Source organism: Tenrec ecaudatus, chromosome 16, assembly GCF_050624435.1.
Source record: "Tenrec ecaudatus isolate mTenEca1 chromosome 16, mTenEca1.hap1, whole genome shotgun sequence".
NCBI lineage: Eukaryota > Metazoa > Chordata > Mammalia > Afrosoricida > Tenrecidae > Tenrec > Tenrec ecaudatus.
Window position 1 is genome coordinate 54,489,424 of NC_134545.1, and position 20,822 is coordinate 54,510,245.

Sequence of the window (20,822 nt, forward strand, 5' to 3'; positions counted from 1 at the left end):
TATATCAGAAAATGTAACTCAGACATATGTGACCAGGGATAATTTCTCATTTAAGGCAAGACTCTGCTGAATGTAGCATTTTCTATATTGCTGATACTCTCCATTAGAAAATAAAGAAGAATTTTTAAATTGCTCAAAAATGAAACTACAGCTATGGCACCCTTATGCTTCAGTTGTACGTTTAATACACATTATTTAATGTAAATATAAGCCTCATTAACCTCATTTTCCAAATGAAGAGAGCGATTCAGAGAAGTGAGCTAGCTAGGCCCAGACAATAGAACTGCAGCCGATAGGTGCTTGTAAGGGGATTTTAATGATGGTTTTATCTGAAAATATTTCCTAATATAGCTTTCTATCTCTTCTGTTGACAATGTGACATAATTTAAAACGAATCCCAATTGATAGCTTTATGTTTTCCTTTGCTGATGGCCAGTGTGCACAGTTTGTGAGAAAAAGACGTCGGTGTTGCAGTCTCTATGGACAGTCTTGCAGGCTCACACAGTAGGCCAGCTGCACAGTAGGGCCACCTGGTCTTTGACTGAACTTGTTAGTCGCATTATGTTCGCTACTTTTAGGTTTGTTTCATTTTCCCTCTGCTGTCATCCAGAAACCCTGCTCAAGGTAATAGCCTAGTTCAACTAGACATGAGACCAGGTAAGGATGAAATGCAAATATAATATTAAAGCATTGTTTCCTTGGCCTGTCTGTCAATAAAATGATATTCATATCCAAGCTAATATCTTACATTTATTAAGATATATACAAAGGAACTTTAAAAAGTTCGTGTAAAAATGGAGCGCAAAGAACAGGGAATTTTCCCATTCACTTTAATATAAATATATGTTTTGAGGGCGCTCCGCTGGAGCAGTAGTTGAAAGCGCTGGTGCTCCTGAAAAGTTGGAACCCTGGAGCCAGCCGTCACCTGCTCTGTAGAGAAAGATGTAGCACCCAGTTCCTTCCATCAAGACGCACCGCCTCAGAAATCCCTGGGGAGTTCTATGTGGTCCTGTAGAGGTTCTAGGAGTTGAATTTGATTCAGTGACAATGATTTTATCTGTGTTTGTGTCTGCATGTATATATAACATTTAGTGCAGAAAATATAATTTATTTTACGGGGAAAATAACTTTATTTGTAAAAGGTTTTGAGTTTTTAGTGGCACATTTTATATTGGAACAGATTTTTGTTAGGAATTATACTGATTGTGTGTGGGTATATAAAATAGCAGCTAATACTCAATTTGTGCCATGATTTATATTTATAGAATCCAGTGATCCTTATTCACTTTCTTAGGTGGATGCTATTACTATGTTCTTCATTATTTGTCCAATGGCTCTGGTTCTTCCAGTTGAAATTTGAACCCAGAGAATCTGTGCTTCTAGGGACCATACGAACCCACGTCTATAGAAAGTATTATTTCACTCTTTAAAATCTAGGTGGAAAATGCCAACACAACATAATATATACTGTTGGCATAATCGATGTGAGACCTATTTCAAGTTTAAAGATTAAAATATGCAATAGAGAAAACACTGAAAGCAATATTTTAATTCTTGTATTATTTTCATGAGGTAATGTAACTATGAATTTTCTTTTTTTTAAAAAATCAATGAGTCATAACTAACCACAGCATTCCAATAATAGTTTTAAGAAAATCATTCTGGAAGAACAGGATGGTATGACTTATTCTTTGTGGGTAAAGTACAGAAAAAATATATTGTAACCATCAGCTGTTGATCAAAATACAAAAAAATTAAAATAAACCTCTCTGATTCATGTGTTATTTTTCAACTCTCTCTTTCAATATGGTTGGCAATGTGCCTTCTGTAGGGGAGATTTTTGGTTTTCGTATCTTGAATTGTTGGCAGGAGCACATTCAATTAGTGATTTCCCTCTTTAAAACAATTACTTCCCTGTGGTATTGGAAATAATATTCTGGTTGATTTATTTGTTGTCTACAAAGACATTGGAAAGATCTTGGGAAGGCTACATTATGGGCCTTGTAGAAAACTATACTGAGATATAATTCACAAAGAGAATGTTCTACATCCTAATTTTATGTATAGTAACTGAGGTCAAAAAGATGTTCTCTATCTATGGTGCAAATATTGATCTCCCCATCCAGAGGAAGAGTGATGGAAACTAACAGTCATATGGGAACAAGCAGTGCAATGGACTAATGAATCATACAAGCACCATCTCCATAACCCTGAGGCTAGAAGTAGATGGTGCCTAACTCCAATGACCAGCTGATCTGAAAAGGCTCACACTAGAAGGTCCTGGACAGAATGGGATAAAAAGATGGAACAGAACGCAATGTTAGGAAAGAGATCAGGTTTTGTCAGACAGAGGCTTTGGGAGCCCCAAGACAATGGCCCTTTGTCACCCCTCAGGTAGGGAACTGAACTCATCCCACGTTAGAATAATCAACCATTGAAGATCAGAAAGGGGGCATTACTCAAGGACAGATGATTAGAACAGAGAAAGGAATGGAAACAGGAAACAGAGAGGAAGTGAGTTCAGTGATGTTATATTGAGTGGATTGGAAGGTATGAGTAGAAACAAAATGTGTAAATTGTTTAATGTAAAACCGATTATCTGCTTTATAAGCCTTCAATGAAATCACACAATTTTTGGATAAAAAAATCACTGAAACCACAACTAAGTAGCAACTTTCACTTGGTTTGACAGATTAGTTTGTGTACGTTTGGACTTGATCTCATTGGATTATATTCTGTCCACTGGATGGTAAAGCAGATTAGCTCCTGGCTTTCAGAACCTACTCAGAACTCCTCTGTGGAAAGGCAAATGATACTCTGAACTCTGAAGACCTACATCACTTGTTTATTGATTATCGATATTAACTTAGCTAATTGGAAAATATCTTTTACACAGTGTGCTTTTCCATTGGGCTTCACGGAAGATTGTTGAACTCATACAATCAATCAGCAGCAGAGTATGTAGCACCCCCTTGGACATGATTGTTGGTGAAGCAGAGGTGTTTCTGGCCTATAACAGCAGATTCACCTGTAATGATTCCCACTTGGATTATCAATGAAAACAGATTTCGGGGAGATCGTTAATTCATCTGTTTGTGATAATATTAATTTAGCATGAATCATAATCTATTCATATGCCTTTTTATTTCATGAATTGTATATTGTGTGCACCTGACTGTTTTATCTTATTCCTTATAATGCCAATTAACCCAGAGAACCTTGTAAAGATAGAACCCCACACCTTGATCTATGTTCCTGCCTCTCTTCTTCCTGAAAGGGTCTTCTCTTCATCCTTCATATCTTTGGTTTTTCAAAGCCCGTAGTTTAGGAACCCTCCAGGTTTTCCCTATGTTTAAGTCATATAATCTTACCATATGTGTAAGTTCACTTAACAGTATATTCAGCAAAGCATCATTTTGCTTCTGAATTATTTGATTTTCATTTTATGTGAGTTTAAGTGGATGTTTTGGTATGCTCCAGCAGTGTCTCTCATAAGTCACCTGATAATAAACCACTCAATACATGTATATTAATTGATTGCTAGTGAGTGAATAATCATTGACAGAGGACACTTACACCCTCCAGAAGGATGCCCCTTTTTCTTGCTATTTAATAACTGCATTTGCATATCAGATGGCAAATTTGGCATCACCAACATCAAATCTAGCAGTTATTGGATGCAGGTGTAGTTTGATCATTATATGAATCTTCCATAAGCTGGACATGTTCAAATGAAGACAGTGATTTGGCAATCCATGTCTCAGCCAAGAGAAATGCAGATATTTCTAAAACAGAGTAGACATTACCCACATATTGGTTGTAGTTTACGTTCTTGCTGTGAACTTGTGACCGCCCATGACTCTTTTTCCTGCTTTAGGTGCGGAGAACTAAATGCGTTAGCAAGGAGGGAGATGGTCAGCCCACAGAACTAATTGTATTGGTGTCAGATCACCCTGGGCTATCATTATGCAACGCTCAAAAAGAAAACCTTTCCCAAACTCTAAAGCCAACAAAATAAAGCAAAACAAACAAATCCAAACAATCCAAACATAGGCACAAGACAAAAACAAATGAGAGGCAGGAGCATAGAACAGACGAATACATCCTGGATTTGGTTGTAGGCCTGTGCTCTGTCAAAGCTGCATCTGGGCATCCGAGACAAGCAAGCCCTCATCTTTTTGGACGGCCTTGTTGTGGAATGGAAAACAAAAGCGCTTATCCTGAGTCATCCCTGACTCTCTTGTAGCTTAAAAGATATTTACTTTTTAGATGGTACAGATGTATCTCTTATGTCTTTCCTCATGGAAAATTTGATAGTGCCTCCTTCTGAGCTGTGGCAAGGTAGCAGCTCCTAAACTAGATGTAAAAGTGACATCTCTCCCCCTTCAAACCCTAAGACTGCTTGTGACGCATTTGAGAAGATTGGCGCCCTGCCCAGTGGTTTCAATTACAGAGAGTGCGCTTTTCAATTTGAATCTCAGCAAAGACGTCTGTGGCTCTGTGGTTGTGTGACAGCTGCCATGTACCGCTCCGTGCAGCGGCTGAAGTGATTTCTGCACCTGTCTCGTGCTTTACAATATTGGGAGAGGAGGAAAAAATGTACCCAGCATGGTAGAAGACATTGACTTGTGTCCCATATTTCACTTCATTGCAGAAAGTCCCAGATCTGGGCTAAGAGGGAGGCCACACATTCAACAAGGGCACTGATTTTCTGTTGCATGCTACACTTATACACACATACACAATGGAACAGGAATTTTGCCCATTAAAGAACAAGGCTCAGAGCGTCTCTGAAAAATGTAAGCAGCTTTGTCAGCCAAATATGGATAAGCATAATCCTATATTCATTCCCAACACCATTTTCTGTCCCCCAGGACCCTTATAAAGGAACCTTGTGGGCACTGTCAAGTAAGCATTGGCTTAATAACCAACAGTCAAGGGTTCACGCCCACCAGCCACTTCACAGGAGAAAGATGAATCGATCTGCTGCAGTGAAGGCTTAGGGGAGCTGTAGGTCGAAAGCCATTTGACGGCATTGGGTTTGGGTTTTTGTGGGATTTAGACCCATTCCTAAAGTCCCTTGTTGGTGCAGATGACTAACACACACACACACACACACACACACACACACACACACACACACACACACACACCCCTTCCTAAACAAATCTTTTGAAAGTTAAGTCTACCCCAGTGGCACCTTGAAAGAAAGGCCTGCCTAATCTGCTTCCCAAAGGCCATGGCTGCTGGAACTCGTAGGGAGTACAGTTCTACTCTGATGCACATAGTGTCACCCGGAGTTGGTATCGACTCAATAGTAACTGTTTTTTCTTATTGTTGATTTTAGACACCCCCCTCCCCCAATGAGTATAATATTAAATGTTTCTCGTGTTAAGTTCAATACTCTGAAACAGCAGTTCTTAACCTGGGGGTCACAACCCCTTTGAGGGTGTCGAGCAACCCTTTCACAGGGGTCCTCTAAGACCAGATTTCCGATGGTCTTAGGAACTGAGACACTGTTCCTCTATCCATCTCCAGGCGGGTCCGCCCACATGCAGATATGCCCTTGTACAGGGTCACCACAATGTGAGGAAGTGTATTAAAGGGTCATGTCATTAGGAAGGTTGAGACCCACTGGTCTATGTAGTGCAATGTAGTGAATTATTTAATAAGGTTCTTCTAGCCATAATCTTTTTTACTCTCATGAAATGAACTTGGTTTTCCTAATGGGTTTGGGTAAATAGATTTGGGGAGACACTGATTGGATTACCTTTTTTCAGATGTTGAGTCATTGTTAACAGCAAGATGGTTAGTCCATCTTGCTGGGTATAAAAATCCATCATCGCAGAAAGAGGACGTGGGCTAGGTTGCTCCTAGCAAGAGAAAAGAGCCAAGAGCGGACAAAGGCCAGCCCTAGAGACCGAGGGTCAGAGAAAACCCTGCCTGTGGGCAGAGCAGAGAAGGTACTGTCCTGACTGCACAACTGTTTCCTGAGCATTTCTTACCTGAAATGTAGTCTGTGAACTTCCCTCAGAAACTCCACAATCATGAGCATCATTTGTGAGCTCTGTGTAGCCACTGCAATGAGTTAGAGAACCCGCCCACAGAAGGAGTGTCATAGAGGGATGGTCGGTGTCAGAATATGGTTAAAAAGTATGGGGGGGGGGGATGGGAGCCCCTCTGATTCCTATGTTGTGGCAATCAGACTTGGGACCTGGAAGGGGTCACATGTGGCCCTCACACCATTTAAAATAATCCAGTGACATTTATGAAAAAATCATATTAAAGGACAAATATAAAGAAACTCAAAGGTAAAGCATAGATTCATTAAGAATATGGAGTTAACAGTAAGAAAAACTGAAGTTTAAATTTAATTTTTGACCATGACTAGCAATAAAATCTAAGTGTGTTACTTAAAGTTGCTATGTCTTATAGGGTTCTTATCTGAAAATTAGGTCAACATTACCTGTTTCATAAGTTGTTGTAATAATTAAAAATGGCAAGCACAACATTTACCATAGTGCCTCAAATGTCTTAAACTATTCAAAATAGATTGCAACTGGTAGTCGGGCGTTGCGCTGTACTGGTTTCTTAGTGCCACCGCCATGATCATCCCCGTGCACTGCTTCACCTGTGGCAAGATCGTCGGGAACAAGTGGGAGGCCTACCTGGGGTTGCTGCAAGCCTAGTACACCGAGGCGAATGCCTTGATGCATTGGGCCTGAAGCGGTACTGCTGCCGTCGCATGCTGCTGGCCCACGTGGAACTCATTGAGAAGCTGCTTAACTACGTGCCTCTGGAGAAGTGACCTGGAGAAGTGATCATGCTGTCCTCAGCGCCACATCTTGCCTATACAGCACAAACAGGGGGCTGGGCAAAGCCCAAAATGGAGGCCTTGGAGTGGACCCTGACCTCGGCTTCAGGGGCACCCCCCAGTAAAGCTCATTGCTGAACCAAAAAAAACAACTATTCAAAATAGACAGACAGTTTATATTTGCTTGTGAGCATGGGCTCATGGTATGTGAGACAACAGGGAAATTGACTTGTCTTGTGTGAAAGGGCTTCAAAATATTTGTAAAAATGTGATTATCTTTTCATTTCCTATTTTTTCCGCACAAGCTTTTGGAAGCCTTCTTTTTGAATACACATATAATTGAGTGTCCACAATGGAAAGGAAGCTAATGCTCAGATAAAATATTGCTGCTCAGTGACGACAAATGGGTGCCGAAACAGCTCAAAATTCAAAGTGGAATCATGGTTTATTTTTGTAACCTGTAAAATGGATTGACAACCAATTCACTGCCCTGTACAAAAGTCCCCTCAAGGCCCTCCACAGTGGCATCTCTAGGACCTCGTGCTGCTCTTTGGTGAGGATAAAGGGTTGATGCTCCAGAAAAGTTTTACGTTTTCCATCAAGGCGACTTACTCAAATATGCTTTTAGAATTCATGAGATAATGCTTTTAGATCACCTGCATTTTTCTCATGTAGATGCACTCATATAACTGCAAAGTCATAAGTAATTATAAAAATATGTGAACTATCTGAAGCACCATATTCTATAGCATGTACTGTATCCTCTTATAGTTTGCCTTTTTTTTCTTTTGCCTCACAAAGATAGTCCAAATCTCTTGTTTAGCATACTAGAGTTTCAACCTACTAAGACTCTCACAAGTGTGCTGTTAATGTATCTGTACATCAATTAACAGGTATCGTTAAGTAGGAGCCCTAGTGGTGTACTTGTTATGAATTGGGCTGTGATACACATGGTCGGCAGTTTGAAACCACCAGCAGCTCTCTGGAAGAAAGACTGCTCTTTCTACTCCTGTAAACAGTTACAGTCTCAGGAACCCATAAGGGAGGTCTCATCAATATAATTCAGCATTGACTCGGTAGCAGTGGGTTTGTTTTGTGTTATTAAATATATACAATACCCAATATTTTAAAGGCATAGGACAAAGTTTTAAATTGAATTAGGACCCCCTTCTCAATCTCCCAATTGTGTTGGCACCCTAACACCTATAACTGTGGATAGAATCCCACTGGGGATAGGGCTTTCTTTGTTCAGTTGATGAGACCCTATTAGTCTTGGGTGTATCTTAAACCTAATCATTTCTGAGTTATAATAAGGAGCAGATTAGAGGCATTGGAGTGAACACAGCCTGAGGAAGACAGATGCCTTATGAAGACTGGTTGTCAAGAAACGGAGGGATTGGGTCGATAGTGGGAGGAGCTAACGGGGAGAGCCTTTCTCTACTAACCAGTGTCATGAATTCAGACTTACAGCCTCTTAAATCAACAGAAAGTAGATTTCTGTTCTTTAAAGCTGTCTACTTGGGAACTTCTGTAACAGTACTCTCATTAGCACACTAAGAAATGTTCCCTCCCTGTAAACTCTCCTGAAGAGAAGATAAATATGGCCCCAAGTAAATAGAATACAAGGTAGAAAGTGGGGATGGCGTCAGAAGAAGAAAAACAACAACACACAGTTGTAGGTGATGGCTGGGGACGGGGGAGGGGGAGCAGCGGGTATGCTTCCGATTGTGATAATCAGAGATTTGTTTATGGAAGAAAAGCTCAGGTATATTTGGAAGGATATATGTAAAGAATGAAGAGCTGTGGCGTTGATATTAAGTGATATTAAGGATAATTACTCAAGAGAAACTAGCAGAGTGAATTGGTGCGAATGGTGCTAAGTCCCAGGGAGATGTTAAATGTCTCTGAGCGGTGAAGGGACAAGGTCAGTCTCTAATCTCTGGGGTCTTTTTGCACATGACTCGGAATCTCTCAGAAATCTTGGAAAATGCTTTTCAATTTCACAGTTTCGGTGATCATTTCTCTGTACACTTATGAGAATCACAACACATTTGAGAGATGTATCCCTTGAATAATGAAATAAATAAATGAAAATAAATGAAAGAACTTGGATTTTTATACATTCTGAGTTTTAAGTAGACACAGTGGTATTCCAATTATGTTCAGTTTTATAGTTATTTGAGTGGAAGTTTTTAACTTAATAGTTTCCAATCCTTCGTAGATTGGGTTTAGTGATGTTCCAAGAAATGTTTATCCTGGCATTTCCAAGCATAATAGTTATTCAAAAATATATGCTGTACTAGGCAAAATAGATTTGAATAAGCAAATTATATAAGCATGGCTGTGCTATATTATATTACTGCATAGTCCCTTGAAACTATTTTTTTTAACTGGGAATATCACAATGCAGATTACATAATTTTGTCATACTTAGTTGATGATAATATATTTGTTCATATTATGTTTGCAAGATTACACATTTGTCACAAAGTTTCATTATCAAGTAGCCGTAACAGCAAAGGAAAGAAATGCCACAAGTTTAATTTGCTTGAGTTGGAATTATTCCTTTGATGTAAAAATTAATCCAGTGATTAATTAAGAGATTCACATTTGACACCTTCCCCTCCTTGTTCACAGAAAATAGCATTTCACTGGAATGCATATTGGCCTGTTCTATGATTTATGGATTATCACTGAGTTTCTGGGAATTGTGTCTCTTCATTTTAATGATAGCAGTCAAGCAATGAAGGGAGCAAATAACAGATTGTTATCTTTCAATATTTTCAATATTGTCAGCTTGGGTGATTGCTTCTGTGGGTTGCTAGTCAAGGGTGGCACACCCCAGTGTCATTGTGATAGTCTTCCGCTACACAAGGATGTTAGAAATAAAATGAGCTCAACTGTAGTTTATGGTGAAGCTCCATAAATCAATGACTCTTAGATAAATAATGCATTAATCAAATCTTACCAAGCAGAACTCTAATTGAGAACCGTGAGGAATAAGAATGGCCCTGGAGTTGCAAAGTGCCACACAGCAAATGTAATAACAATTCTTTCTTGAAAGCAGCAGAACATACTTTCTCAAAAACACGTTTCTCTTTTGTCCTATTCTTAATTTAGAATTTTCCTAGACCTTCTCCTACAGCTTCTGGTTACCTCCCTCGATATCTCAGTGAGTGCATTCAGCAGAACTTGACTGACACTTTCTTTGGGTAAGGCACTAAGTTAAATACGGACTCACATAGAAACTTTCCCAGTCTCTCTAAAGAGGGATAATCCGGGGGAACTCCCTGGCTTGGGAGTGGTTAGTCAGTATAGTACTAATGACTGATGATTACCCTTAAGACACATTATGATATTTGTTGAATTACTTATATACTTCTTAAGTTCACTAGGATCAAAAATAAATAAATGATGAATTTTGAACAGAGAAAAGTGAGAAATTCAGGTGAGGAAGGTATGCTAACAGTGTTGTTGCTAAGTGCCATCGAGTTGGTAACAACCCATAGCACCTTAGGCACAACAGGACACACTGCAAGGCCCTGGACTTTCCTTAAAATTGTTCCTCTGCTTGAGCCAGCAGTGCAGGTCATCAGTTCCCGAACAATCACTTGAAGTATCAGGGAAGAAACACGGGGCTGGATAAAGTGCAAATGAGTAGTTGCATAAAGAATATTCGCTTTTAAAAGGCTCGAAGAAAGTGATTTAGAAAACGCAGACTATCCTCTTCTTTCCATCATGGGCCCTCATGAAGAAAATACTGCGTGATATAGTAAAAACAATCTCCATAACACTCGTAATAAAAAGATTGAGTGCTATCTTAAGTGATTTTTTTTTAATGTATGGACTTCATAGTAACCAAACCCAAACCAAATTCCCTGTCAAGCAGATGCTGACACATATCGACCTTTAGCACAGAGTAGAACTGTCCTGTGAGTTTCTGAGACAGTAACTCATTATGGGAGTAGAAAACTCCCTATTTCTCCAGAGAAGTGGCTAGTGATTTAGAACTGTTGATCTTACGGTTGGCTAGCAGCACAAAGCATAACCACCAGGCCACCAGGGCCCCTTGGACTTCATAATAAGTATCAATCAATTCAGCTCCTCAAGAGACCGCATAAAAGAGGAATCAGAGGTGACCCGCCCTCGGTGTTCCCTCCTGAACCTGGGCCTGCATCTTAGTAGCCTGGCTAATTTTTGAGAGCCAAGGATGTAAGTATTAACACTTGATGTGAAGTAGTTTATCCAAGCAACTGATTATATAAATCAAGATTTCTAAAAGTGAAAGACCAGGGACAGAGGGCCTATTAGGGAAAATAGCTGGGCAGAGTTTCAGGGAGGAAAACAAGGGATTATGAAAATTTATTATCTCAACATTTTCCTTACAGCTGGCTTGGTTCCTGCCTAGATCATTACATTCAAAATGATCTAATATTGCACTGCACTCTATTTACTGATACAATAACCAAAAGACTGAAAGAATTTTCTCATCAGCAATCCCTAAGTCACCCTTGCTAGGGAATATGTGGGATAAGAACTTCCTCATGGACTTCCTTGCATAGTGATCCAAGGTTCTTCTTTGAGTAAGAAAGGTATTAGTCTGTGTGTTTGGTTGTTGGGGAAATGTAGAGGAAAGGAAATTAGGAATCCACAGCTTTGCAACTACATTCAACAATATGGCTGGATCTGATGAATACCATAATGAATTCTGAATAACTACTTGACTAAATAGTGGAGAAACAGTCAACAGAGAGAACATGCAAAAAAAGAAAAGAAACACCCTATGCTGTCAGAGCTACGAAGACGGATTCTCCTTTGGTGAGGGGCAGCTGGTGAGTGGAAGGAGGTGCGAAGGGGTCTTCTAGTTGCTCTGATATTTTCTATTTCTTGATGTGAGTGTGCCCGGTTATACATCGTGCTGTGTATTTATGATATGTGTACTTTTATCTGGACATGTCAACTGCTGATTTTTAAAACTATTGAAATGTCTTGCACATATTAGAACATCATTAACCTAGCTATGTCTCCAAGGTGTCCTTGGATGATGTAATCAGTTAATTATTCGGCTCCTAACCAGAAGTGTGGGGATTCATTCTAGCCCGCATTAACCTGGAAGAAAGGCCTGGTCATCTTTTTCCAAAATAGTCAGCACTGGAAACCCTATGTCACATAGTTGAACTCGGACACACACGGGATGAACAATAGTTGGAATTGGTTAGTTATTCCTCTGCTGTTCTTTCTCCAGTTTCTGGTATGCAGGAGGGAAATGTATCACTATTTCTGAAAAACAAAAGACTTAGAACGGACTTTCTTCTTTTTCTGTTTCCTACGTTCTCTCTGATTTATAGAACAGAATTATATTTTCTTTCTGGTTAGGGGTACAAAGCTATATGTCAATACCATGTCTAACACTTGATGCCATCATTCTCATATAATGTCTTTGTACCATTATATATAGAAGGTTGCCCAAGATTTAAAGCCAATGCCAATGCTAAAAATAAACAGACCAGCATCTAGGTAGGTTTTTCAGATGTTGTCTTGTGAAGAATTCAGGACAAGAAAGAAGTCTTGAAGGTATACCATGAACTGAAAAGTAACATGTGAGAGTGGCATAATTTTCTAATGTTAGGCAGAGCAATTTCTCTAGCACATGTGCTACAGTTAAAAAAAACAAAAAACCTAATAAGATTTAACACTTCAGTGTCATTAACTAACTAATTAACTAATGAATCCATATAACAACTCTGTAAGGTGTGTGGTTGAATATCTACCATTTCACAGATCTTGTGTCATTTAGCAACTCTTACAGCTCTTTCATCTCTGCTCTTTGCCAAATGTTTAAAAAGAACTAATTATTATCATGTCTCCAGTGAAGGGTGCATATCAAATCTCTCTCTTGGGAAGAGAAAAATCCAATGCTCTATGAAGAAGCAAGTTTTAAAAACCAGTTAAATAATTCAGTAGCTTCCTCAGTGTTACGGCCTCAAATTTCAGATTTCCTTTGATCTGTATTCCTCTTGTTGGCTCTGAAGGGAGAGAAAAACCTACTCTTGTGCCTGTACATAGTAGGTACTCAGTAAATGTCCATTACGTTCAATTGGATTATATCCTTCTATTATAACCCTCAGGATAATTTGCTTTGGGATAATTGAGCCATCATTTCTTAGGCTCAGTTGGAGTTTCTGAAAACATAAATATTAATATTGTGTTCCTTTCTTCCTAGTGATTAAATTATTTCCCACTAGAAATGAATTAGGTGCTAAGTTACACAGGCCATTTAGTTTACAGCAACACGAATAGCATTTTCTCTTGAGCACTGAGTATGGGGGCTTGTAATGTGTCTGCATTTGGAGGAGAAAAATGAGGGGAAGAGAGAGAGAGAGAGAGAGAGAGAGAGAGAGAGAGAGAGAGAGAGAGAGAGATTAGGGCAGCATTATAGAGTGATTTTAAAGATAATGGACCTAGTTCTTCAAGTATCATTGATGAAACAGAAATGATGCTGGATTATTAGAAACAGGCAGTAGTGACATCAGAATGGTTACAGAAAAGCAGGAGAAAAACAACCCAAAATCGCAGCAAGTCTATTACCATATATTAACAGAAGGTTTCCAAACTCCTCGTCAGCTCTTTGAAAGTGTGATTTAATGATTGATAAATTAAGCTCCAGGGACATTTAATCACTTCCTATGGATTGCCGAAACAGTCACTTCCACAGTCACATCCAGATGCTATTTGGGGAAAACACCTAGTGGGTAAAAGAGTGGGGGGAGGGGGGAACAAACTTTTATGGCACGCCTGGTTCCAGCAGAAGGGAGCTATCTGCTCGGATTCTTGCAGTGGCCTGGGAGGGAGGGGAATCTTCCCGTTCTTCACATGTGCAAACGAACGCCATGTCACACTGTTAGTTGAAGCGAGACTGCACCCCTGACTTGACTGACTCAAAGTCTGCAATCTCCGCCCTACCACTGTGAAGTCACAGTCACAGTCTCTGAACGCATTGGAAAACCTGGCAGGCCGTGTATTTCACAGTCGTTTTACAGGTATTTGTCTGTGCAATACAGTGCACTAATTTAATGAAAACTTGGATGAAAAGCGCCCTTCTGTTGGCTGCCCCGGCATTTTGTCAGTCCCTCTCAGCCCCACTCAGCGCCCGCCGCTTGAATTCTGGCTGGCACAGGCAATGCGGTCAAGGCTGCAGCTGTTGGCTCCCCTCCTCCCATGCTCATCATGAGTTGTGCAAATGAGCCCTGCAGACTGATAGTTCGTTCTGCAGTTTGTTTGACAAATAGCTTTTGTGGCCTTTGATTTTTCCCTCTCACTCATAAATTCTAGCAACAGACGGATTGCCCATGCGATTCAAAGTCCATACATTCCATAATGGGAAAGACTAGAAGATCCCTGAATGCAAAGAGGACTCTACATGGAAATTTTAGTTGGGAATTTTCCTTAAAATCCCTTTTGAAAGGAACCTAGGATAGTCTTCTGGCTGCACCCAGCCACGTACTGCGTTTGTCTTTATGACATCAGGCTGGGAAGTAGGTCTTTTCAAATGTGTCTGGGAAATGCATTTCATGTGTGCAGTGCTTGGTTTCAGCGAGTCAGATTGTGGTTGCGCAGCCTGCTGCCCTCTGCACGCACTGTGTGTGCCACCGCAGCAAGGAGTGAAACGGTACCTCGGGCATCAGCCGCCGGCGCTGAGGGAGCCTGTTGTAACTGTGCATTCTAATGAACTGACACGGAGGACGTGCTGCCTCTCCAAGGTGGCAGAGCTGCTGCCTGTGAGGGACCTCCCCAGTACACAGAGCACTTCCATTTCCTGAACTGCCTTTCCCGCGTGGTTTTCTAGGACTTTGCTGGGCTTTTTCCTTAAATTACAGGTGGAGGTTTCATTAACTCTCAAATGGTGCGCCAGTAAATTCAGTTACATTTTTAAACAACACTTGGAGCTATAATATAGTTCCCGCAGAATGCGAGCTGTATTGGAAGACACAGAGATGATGATAAGCCTAAATCCGTCTCGTCCTATTACCAGAGACAGCAGCTGCACTTGGGTGGGGTAGAAATACAAAGTGAAGATCATCAGATAGTGGTGTGTGCTTTTCTTTTTTGGTGATGGTGGTTTTTTGTTGTGTTTTGTTTTTTTAATAATCAGTTTGCCACTATGAGCTGAGCCAACAAAATGGGGATAATTTAATTATTGATTATTTCTGCACAGCACACTGCTGGATCTTAAAGTTAAGCTAACACGAAGAGCTAGCATGGGTCCTGAGAGTTATGTGCAAATTTGACTTCTGGAAATACAATTTGCGGGCTTGGTATTGAAAGCCACAGAAGATATTTTGTCGTTTATTTCTCACTTTAATCTTTAGTTAAGCATTTGGGCTTTTTATCATATAGCTAACTGTCTATGTAGAATTCCTTGAATAAAAAAAATGGTTAATACAAATTTCAGATGGTAGTTTTATATTTTCAAACACTGTGAGTGGTGGAATGAAGACTATCAATCTGAGCTACACTAAGTAGAGTCTAGTACAACCCCCCCCTCAAAAAAAAAACAAAATAAAGAAAAACACAGAGGCCCACTTCCTTCTTTATTTCTGTTTAATGTGAATGGAAAGGAAAATAATTATGATAAATTATGAAATAATGTGCGCAAACACTGGCTATAGATTAAGCAAGACGATGTATGTGGGTTAGATGCGAGGAAATAACATTGAATGTAGAGAAAACCCTCAATGGATAACAAAAAAAGACAAGGGAGAGACTGGAGAAAGCAATTCTTAGGCTATATTAAAGAATACGGTTAAATTGATTCAGAATTCCTCAGCTTATTGCCCCCACATAGAGGATAAGAACTAGATTGATTATAAGAGTCTCAGAATTCCTGATAGTTGCATATTTTCACGACTGAAAACTGTTTCACCTCAATTCCCTTGCTACCCCGGTCTAGTAATGGATTACCTCTTGATAGCAGAGATTACCATGGTCTAGCACTTGAACATGCCACAGGTGAAAGTAATAAATGTCTAGCCCCCTACCTTACAAGCCATCATTAAAACAAGACATACATAATACATTAGGGTTGGATACTATTTTTAATGTCTGAAATTAAACTAGAATTTAACATGACAATTCTTCATTTTAGAACCAAAGTTGCAAATTATAAATGGATTAATTTTGTTCCATTTAATAAAAGTATTAGACTGTCATTTTAGTTTTTGTTTTCCTCAGAGATTAGAGACCCTTAGTATTTCCTTTTCACACACTCAGAAAGCACATGTTCAAGTAGCATAAATAGACAAATAAATAAAAGTTGGTGAGAGAAAGCTTTAGAGAAATGTGAAGTGGAGATGGGAGACAGCTCAGAGGGTCAGTGAAAGGGAGATCAGAGAGGTCAGAGAAGGGAAGAAAGGAGAGACGTGGGGAGGGACAGACACCGTCCTATAGCATCTGCCGCATCTTCTGCATCATCAAAGATGCAAGATAGGCATTACCAGTTGTAGTCACTTAAACATTTGATCTTTGAACCTTCAAGTGGAAGAGTTAATATTTAATCGGGAAGACAAACACCTCTGACTTAGCCTCTATGTTATTGGAGATCAACACTAATGAGTCAAACTCAAAATTCACTGTCATCTGGTTGATTTCAATTTATAACAGCCCCATCAGATAGAGTAGGACTGTCTCTTTGAATATCCAAGCAGAAAACCTCATCATTCTTCCTAGTAGTGGCTGGTGGTTTCAAACTGCTCATCTTGCAGTTTACCAGCCCAAAGCCGAGTTCACTATGCCTCCAGAGATACTTTGGTAAAATGTGGGGCCTTGAAACAGGTCTAAAGGAGAAGTCTTATGTATCTCAGGATATAGGATGAGAAGGCATCCAAGCTAAATAGAACATCACCTTCTTCAGGGGATGATGAGCAAAGAGGGATCGCAATTATCTGTTTGCTTAAAAACAACAACAAAAGTTGACTAAACCAACTGCACTAAAATAAAGGGAGTTTCATACTTAGAAATATTCCATCTACAGCCCACAGTTTTGTTTGTTTTTAGCTCTTAGTCTCTTTAAACATATTTCTTAAAGTGTTCCTATCTTTGATATCTATCATAAAGGAGGAATATTGTGGACATGTTATTTACAACATAAAAGTAATTTAAAGCAGAACAAGATTAAAGAAACTATTTTTTATAAGGATACACTTTGAAACCAGTTACATGATGAACAAAAATACAGTAGATCCTGAGAAGGTATAAATGAAATAAAATTTAAAACAAGAAAAATGTTTATCTGGGCAAAATAAATGTGAGGAAGGGCAGAGGAGAACAGGTCTCAAACAACAAAGGGGGGGGGTAATCACATCACTGTGAATGAGGGGGAGTGCGTGATGGGGACCCAATGCCCATCTGTAGACAGCTGGGCATCCCTTGCAGAGCGCTAGTGGGGAGGAGATGAGTCACTCAGGGTTCAGTGTAGCAACAATGAAACTCAAAACCTTCCTCTAGTTCCTGAACACTTCCTCCCCTCCCAATCATCATGACCCCAATTCTACCTTGCGGACCTGGTTAGACCAGTGGATGTACAGTGGTGCAGTGGGGATCTGGAAACACAGGGAATCTAGGACGGATGAACCCCTCAACACCAGCGGTGGGAGTGGCGACACCGGGAGGGAATTGGGTGTAGAAAGGGAGAACCAATCTTGGAGATCTATGTGTAACCTCCTCTCTGGGAGATGGGCAATGGGAAGGTGGGTGAGGGGAGATGCCGGGCAGTGTAAGATAAGATAAAATAATTATTTATAAACTATTGGGAGAGCTGGGGGAAGGGGAGAGCAGGAAGGGAGGGGGAGGGGAAAAAAGGGAACCCTAGTGGAAAGCAAATTTTGAGAATGTATAGGGGTGCTTTGCCCTTATAAAAAGATTTATTAATAAAATTTTTTAATTAAAAAAAATAAATTTGAGGAAGATAAAAGTAATCCAAAGTTGACACACATAATTAATACCTGCTTAACACTGTTTCCAACAATAAATTTATAATAACATATTCACCATCAAATCAATTGGATAAAAGATTACCTCAACAATTAGTGAGAGAAAGAAGAGAGTCCATTTCTATGAAATAGTCCATAGACACATTAATGATTCTAATGCAAGGCAGTGCATGATCTAGAATCATTTGAGGGCCAAAGTATCATGGGCAACAGGAGAGGGCAAACTTAAGATGGCATCGAGAGTGAGCAGAATTTTAACTGTAGTTAGAAATGCGCAGGGGTTGATTGGTGTCATGGAGAGAGCAGGGCATTTTCTACAGTTTAAGAAAGCACACGCTACGTCAAGAACTGAGTAGTATCAGGGCCTGGAAGGTGGCATGGGAACCGAATGGAGGTGCACTGGGGGCTTTGCAAGGAGCTGCCCTCACCCTCCAGTGTTAATTCTGTGCTCAGATGCCCAGGAGCTGATGACAGTGCAGATTTTATTTCTCGCAATTTCTGTCAGAAGTCTGTGATTGTAAACAAAAGTAGATAGTGGGATGTGACTTTTAAAGACTATTGTGGTACTGAATTTCTTAGCATTGGGGTTATTGAAGGGATGGAGAAAGTGACTGTTTTATGCCCAATCGGTGCTGAGTGATATTGTCTATGTCATCTCATTTAATTTCACAGATTTCTTATGAGCATTGAACTAAATGACATAGACATAATATTTTAATGCGCCTCTAGAATGATGCATATGAACTATTAAAAGTAGTGATGCCTTGCTCTCTTAGAACAACCCTGTGGTCATTACATTGTTTCCCACACTTATTTTTTAAGATAAAGAAGCAGAGACTCCAGATTGTGTGGCTGTTAAGTGCCAGTCTCTGAATTCAGACTGGTTCTTCATGGATCCCTAGCTTTCCAGTTCTTTCTAGTATGCAATACTGTCCCCAGAAAAACAAGAGAAAGCTCAAGCCCAGCGCAAATTTACTGAGGAAATCCCTCAAATTTATATCCATTGAACAAAAGTTGTTTGCACTTCTTTCGTTGCCTGGGGAAGGTGTAACACTCTGTGTAGGGAGAGACAGAGGGATCTGTGTAGGATGGGTTGGAGTTCTTGCAAAGCTTTTGCCCAGAAGTACTTTCTCTCACACGGTGCCTAGTCCTACTCAGAGTCTCGGCCTTTCTTCCTTTTAGCTGAAAGCCTCTGTTTAAATGCAAGGGCCCTTGGAAGGGACACTATCTTAATCTTGCTCTTCCTCTAGGAAGAGATATTTGATAAGGAATAATGAACCAAGAGAGGCCTGAGCACCATTGGATGAAAAGATTTCAGGACACACAATCTTTCTAAATAGAAGACATGGCAATTGGAGGCAGGGAAGCCACAAGGCCAAATATCCTCTCCCGGATCATCCGGAGTCGAACCCAGTCTGCCTGCCTGCTACCTACGAGAGGCCTTCCAAAGGCATGTGGGCAAAGGCATGGAAAGGTCAAGGACTTTTCCACAGACTTGTTGAAGCGCCCTCACTCAACCTAAGTCTACAGCTGACTGAGTCATAAGAATGCAGAAAACAGGAAAAGTTGGTAAATTCTAAGGATTTTGAAAAGATCTGTACATAGGAAACAACACAAAATGAAAGGACCCATTAAAAAAAAAAAGAAATTTCTCTTTAAACATCAGAATACAGAAGGGATGATGCTAAAATGAAGGTGCGAGATGAAGCATTGTGAGAGGAAATCAACAGCCAAAAATGTGAAAAACAATTCCTGTCATTTAGACTTATTGTTAAGATTGGGAACTAAACAATAGTAGATTTGGGTTTTATTTTCTTTTGCTACTTAGATCTTTTCACAGTAGCTCACTTAGTACTTTTGTTACCCTACAGGACAGGGTAGAACTGCCCCTGTGTGTTTCTGAGACTCAATCACAATCAACTTGATGGAAGCGTATTTTGAGTTTGAGTATTTTGGGCTTTCAATATAAAGTGATAAAGCGCCTATACATCTCTGTGTGTTAGACTACAAAAAAGAACATTAAAAAATATGTACAATTTTTCATACTGAATCCATCTTGTAAACATACATAAAATTAAGCGCATGCTACCTTTTAATGACCCTGGGTATTGAGGAGGTACTCGGCTTGAGCGAATACCCCAGGCCTAGAAAACACCATCCCAGAAGATTAGAATTTAGCTAGCAGATGATTTTCAAATAGTTAAGTCATGTAGAGATAATTTCTTAAGAACTAAAACCAAATCCACTGTCATCAATTGATTCTAAATCAGAGTGACCCTCTGGATGGCTTTCAAGATTGCCAACCTTGATGGGGACAGATAGGTACATCTTTCTCCTTCGAGGGACTCATGGGTGTACGTTGCCTACCGTAGAGTGAGCAGTTCATGTCTAGCCTTCAGTGCTGCCAGGGAGCAAGAAGATGTTTAATATTTTTTAAAGAAACCTTGTGCTTGTGAGGCATGAATTACTTTAAGATAGTTCTATAAGGAGGAGAAAAGTTATAGGATTAGTGGGTAAAACTTACAGGAAAATATTATCAATAGAAGAACTTACTTTTTATATTAAAATAAATTATTGGGGCCCATGAAAATAGGAGGCTGCTTGTAAAATCATGAGAAAAAATATATATCCAGGCATTCTACTTCTGTGGAGTTGCAATGTCAGAAACCCCACAAGGCGTTTCTACTGTCCTGAGAGGGTCACCATGGAGCTGAGGCGGCTCCATGGCAGGGAGTGAGCGATGCACACACGTCTAACCCACCGCATTGCTTCCAAATGATAGAAAACCTGTGTAGGGTTTCCAAGGTTGTTTATCAATCTTTAAAGCCTCCTCTTTCTCCCACACAGTAGCTAGTGATTTCAAAAGGCTGACTTTGCAATGTGCCACCTAGCACACAACCCACTAAGCTACCGGGGTTTATATATCCGTTCAAAAGACCCAATTTTTTATATAAACATGCATCGACAAATGTAAAAGAAAATACAAATCATATGGGAAGAATGTGAAATATTTTTTCTAG

At 39.9% G+C, this 20,822-nt stretch overlaps 2 protein-coding genes and 1 pseudogene across 2 annotated transcripts in view; 2 read left to right on the plus strand and 1 right to left on the minus strand.

Annotated features, from left to right (window-relative positions):
- Window positions 1–20,822, plus strand: part of CTNNA3 (catenin alpha 3) — a 1,794,797-nt gene that overhangs the window by 680,239 nt on the left and 1,093,736 nt on the right. The window lies entirely within an intron of this gene.
- LRRTM3 (leucine rich repeat transmembrane neuronal 3) overlaps window positions 1–20,822 on the minus strand; it is a 198,547-nt gene that overhangs the window by 168,393 nt on the left and 9,332 nt on the right. The window lies entirely within an intron of this gene.
- On the plus strand, window positions 6,606–6,808 carry LOC142429722 (DNA-directed RNA polymerases I, II, and III subunit RPABC5 pseudogene; annotated as a pseudogene).